Source organism: Odocoileus virginianus, chromosome 20 (genome assembly GCF_023699985.2).
Source record: "Odocoileus virginianus isolate 20LAN1187 ecotype Illinois chromosome 20, Ovbor_1.2, whole genome shotgun sequence".
Classification (NCBI taxonomy): Eukaryota; Metazoa; Chordata; class Mammalia; order Artiodactyla; family Cervidae; genus Odocoileus; species Odocoileus virginianus.
The window spans coordinates 42432955-42437482 of NC_069693.1; the positions used below are offsets into that span (position 1 = coordinate 42432955).

At 45.5% G+C, this 4528-nt stretch overlaps 1 long non-coding RNA gene across 1 annotated transcript; it reads left to right on the plus strand.

The window, feature by feature from the left end:
- The first annotated feature begins 367 nt into the window (after window positions 1-367).
- On the plus strand, window positions 368-3986 carry LOC110128996 (uncharacterized). Its single transcript, XR_002311339.2, has 2 exons — window positions 368-931; window positions 3638-3986. It is a non-coding gene; the product is annotated as an uncharacterized lncRNA (long non-coding RNA).
- The last annotated feature ends 542 nt before the right edge of the window (window positions 3987-4528 follow it).

A 4528-nucleotide genomic window follows, 5' to 3' on the forward strand; every position in this document is an offset into this window, starting at 1 on the left:
ATCTACCTCCTGTCTCATTTTCAAGAAAGAATAATTCCAAGCCTCCTTTAATGATCTAGGTGAGTGGTTCCTAAGTGAGGATCCACTAGTCAAATTGAGCCCAAATGCTTCTCTTATTTGGTCCAAAGAGTGTTTAAAATTTTAAGAATGTTAAAAATAAATTTCCAGCTTTAAAGAATCAGGGAATTCCATCTTCAAAAAAATCCCTATTTCTGGGTTTTCTTGAAAAAACGAGATCTAAGAAGTTTGTGTCAAATAGTGCTGGCTTACTCCAGCTGGGGAGCAGGATGCCTGCTCTCAGCTTCATCAGGACCCCTCTGTCACTCACCAGCTTTGTGACCTCACACTTGGGGATGCCAGTTTCTCTCACTGATCTTACTGCCTGGCCATTGATTTGCATGTGACCCTGGCCCTAGACAGAGAGAGTCCCAAATGTCAGAGCTGGAGAGGACCCCAGCAATAACTGCATTCATGCAGAGAACTGAAAATGGTGGGGGAGAACGCTGAGTTTCTGAGCACTTTCCCAGGGGACGATCAAGATAGGTACCATCACTCAGATGATTCTGATGGACTAGGCATACTGTGCATGTCATGGCAGCAGCTTCTTACTCCTCACTATGAGTGTGTGGTACGTGTCACAAAGGAGAACTCAGAGGTCAGACAAGTTATGTGACTTAAACAGGGTCATAGGGAAGACAGTTGAAAGGCATTTGGGTCTTGGTTTTTCTGATTCCATTTCCATCAGACGTCAGTTTGGAGCAGCTGTCTTTTGGAGTCCCTCTAGGCCTACACTTCTGTGGGTCTTCACACTTGATCTTTCTGGACCATTTCTCCATCGTCCCTCCTTTTCTCCCTTGAACTTGGGCAGGACCACACTCCTCTGCTGCAGAAATGCCCCCAAGATTAGCCTAAGTAGCATTTGCAGCTCTTGGTAAGTTTCAAAATTGTCCAGTCCAGTTCTAGATTGGGGGTAGTCAGAGAGGAGTAGCTATGGCAACTGTTGCCAGCCAGGACAGGTGCAATTTAACTTCAGTTAATGGTCTCTCTATGCACAATTATAATTTAGTATAAGAAGTCAGAAGTGGCAAAGAAGCTGTATGAAGATTTCTAGTGGGTTGACAGTAATTACCAAATAATCGTTATGGGAATAAATGGGCTTCTGTGTTAGTGAAGAGTTTTATTGTTTCTTTAAAAAATATTTGGGAATGAAGATCAAGGTCTCATATTCATCACTTAAATCCCCAAGAACCACAGGTCCACAAGGTATTAGAGCAAGGACTCTGTAGATCAGCTGAGTCAAATAACTGCCCACAGGAGAGATCAATAGAAAACACCCCAAGAAAGACTTAAAGACAGTCACCCAGGTTTTGCTTGCCCACCCTCAGCAGATGGAGGCACATACATTGAGTTGAAGACAAATTCATTATTTCTAGATGGCTCCATGGTATTAAGAGCATGGATTCAAGAGGTGACTCTCTGGGTTCAAATCCTGGATCAACCCATGGCTTTAGCTTGTTCCTGAATCTCTCAGTGCTTCTATTTCCTCATCTGTTGAATAGGCACAATTGTGGTGCTAAAGTCTCGGGTGGTTGTCAGCACTCAGTAAGGTGATGTACACAGAGCACCCGGCCACGGCAGCTGCCTAGTGAATCATTACAGGGGGTGTGGTTGCTGTCATTGCTATTATTATGAACCTGAGTGCACTCTGTTTCATTGTGTGATGCTTGATATCACAGAGCCTTTTCTGTGAATGTCAGCAGTGTCTTCCCTGAGCCTCAATTATATGTGTCCCACTGTCAGCTTCTCAGTTCAGTCACTCGGTCGAGTCCGACTCTGCGACCCCATGAACCACAGCACGCCAGGCCTCCCTGTCCATCACCAACTCCCGGAGTTTACTCAAACTCATGTCCATTGAGTTGGTGCTGCCATCCAGCCATCTCATCCTCTGTCGTCCCCTTCTCCTTCTGCCCTCAATCTTTCCCAGCATCAGGGTCTTTTCAAATGAGTCAGCTCTTCACATTAGGTGGCCAAAGTATTGGAGTTTCAGCTTCAGCATCAGTCCTTCCAATGAACACCCAGGACTGATCTCCTTTAGGATGGATTGGTTGGATCTCCTTGCAGTCCAAGGGACTCTGAAGAGTCTTCTCCAACACCACAGTTCAAAAGCATCAATGCTTCAGCACTCAACTTTCTTTATAGTCCAACTCTCACATCCATACATGGCTACTGGAAAAACCATAGCCTTGACTAGACAGACCTTTGCTGACAGAGTGATGTCTCTGCTTTTTAATATGCTGTCTAGGTTGACCATAACTTTCCTTCCAAGAAGTAAGCGTCTTTTAATTTCATGGCTGCAATCACCATCTGCAGTGATTTTGGAGCCCCCCAAAATAAAGTCAGCCACTGTTTATACTCTTTCCCCATCTATTTCCCATGAAGTCATGGGACCAGATGCTATGATCTTAGTTTTCTGAATGTTGAGCTTTAAGCCAACTTTTTCACTCTCCTCTTTCACTTTCATTCAGAGGCTCTTTAATTCTTCACTTTTTGCCATAAGGGAGGTGTCATCTGCATATCTAAGGTTATTGATATTTCTCCCGGTAATCTTGATTCCAGCTTGTGCTTCTTCCAACCCAGCGTTTCTCATGATGTACTCTGCATATAAGTTAAATAAGCAGGGTGAAAATATGCAGCCTTGACATACTCCTTTTCCTATTTGGAACCAGTCTGTTGTTCCATGTCCAGTTCTAACTGTTGCTTCCTGACCTGCATACAGGTTTCTCAAGAGGCAGGTCATGTGGTCTGGTATTACCATCTCTTTCAGAATTTTCCACAGTTTATTGTGATCCACATAGTCAAAGGCTTTAGCATAGTCAATAAAACAGAAATAGATGTTTTTCTGGAACTCTCTTGCTTTTTCAATGATCCATCGAATGTTGGCAATTTGCTCTCTGGTTCCTCTGCCTTCTCAAAAACCAGCTTGAACATCTGGAAGTTCACAGTTCACATATTGCTGAAGCCTGGCTTGGAGAATTTTGAGCATTACTTTGCTAGCATGTGAGATGAGGGCAATTGTGTGGTAGTCTGAGCATTCTTTGGTATTGCCTTTCTTTGGGATTGGAATGAAAACTGACCTTTTCCAGTCCTTTGGCCACTGCTGAGTTTTCCAAATTTGCTGGCATATTGAGTGCAGCACTTTCACAGCATTATCTTTCAGGGTTTGAAACAGCTCAACTGGAATTCCATCACCTCCACTAGCTTTGTTTGTACTGATACTTTAACTTTGAAGGATGATTCTGTTGCTAACCATTGCTAACCATTGATCTTGCTTGACTCCACCTGGTAGATGAGGAAACTGGAGAGCAGAGAGGGGACGACACTCACGTTCCCAAGTCAGGCTGTCAGATGTAGCCATAAACACACACGATGCCAGTAAAATTTGAATGTCAGATGGAAAAAATGTCATCTCTAACAGAAGCACATCCCAAACATTCCAAAGGGGCGTACTTGTTTACCTGTCGTTCAAATTCTGGGTTATATCTGGCAAGCCTATCCCCAGGTCACATGACAAGCAGGTTCCAGAAACTGGGCTGGGAGCTGGGTCTCCTGAGTCTTACTTTACTATTCTTTTCCCTAGACCAAGGATTTCAGGGACGCAGTCTGTGTACTTCCCTCCATTCCTCCTGTGTCCAGGGCAGCCTGTATTTGGTAATTGTGGAATCTCTCCTCGTGAGCTCCACCTGGACCTCAGCACTCCTTGCCTGATGAAGGCTGCCCTTCCTCATAAAGTCCATTTGCATCCCTGGCAGGAGATGCTGCTGCTGTGTCCTCAGAGTTCCATGGAGTGAGTCTGTTCTACCTCCCCTGTCTTGTCCAGGGGCCTTACTTGTGGCTGACCCTTTCCACATTGTAAGCCAGTGCGTACCCTAGTCCTGGAACCGATGTCAATAAAGTTTGCTAGATGAGGCAGCACAGCCTCCAACAGACTTCGGGAGGAGAAATCATTTCTGATGCTCTCTTCATAAATAAGAGCAGAGAAAATGAAACCAGTAAGAACCGGGTTCAAATCTGGAATGGGGCAGGGAGAGGCCTGCCCACATTTGAGGCTGAACTGGGTCTCCTTATTTTCATTTCTTACAAACACATCTGAGGTTGGCCCTGGCAGGTACGTAGGTGAAGTGGGCCAGACGAGAGTCACGAACAAGAGCTCGCGTGGGCCCCATGCTCCTCAGGCCTGGCTGCTCTTTGCCCAGTGGGCATAGGAACCTGGGCTGGCCAGATGTTCCCATTTGTCTAAAGAAGTCTAAATCTGGATCATTATATGAAATCTTGTTTCATAAATAATGACTTCACCTCTTCCTGAGGACCTCATGAATGGCAGCAAAACAGCTGACCACAGCTTCAGTCACAGGGGGAACAGCAGGTCAGGACCCTTCCTTAATATTCCCATGGAGGATTTACCTGCCTCCGAGCTCTAAGCCATCCCAAGCCGGCCCACCAGGAGGCCTCGCTCCCTGTGCTGGGAGCC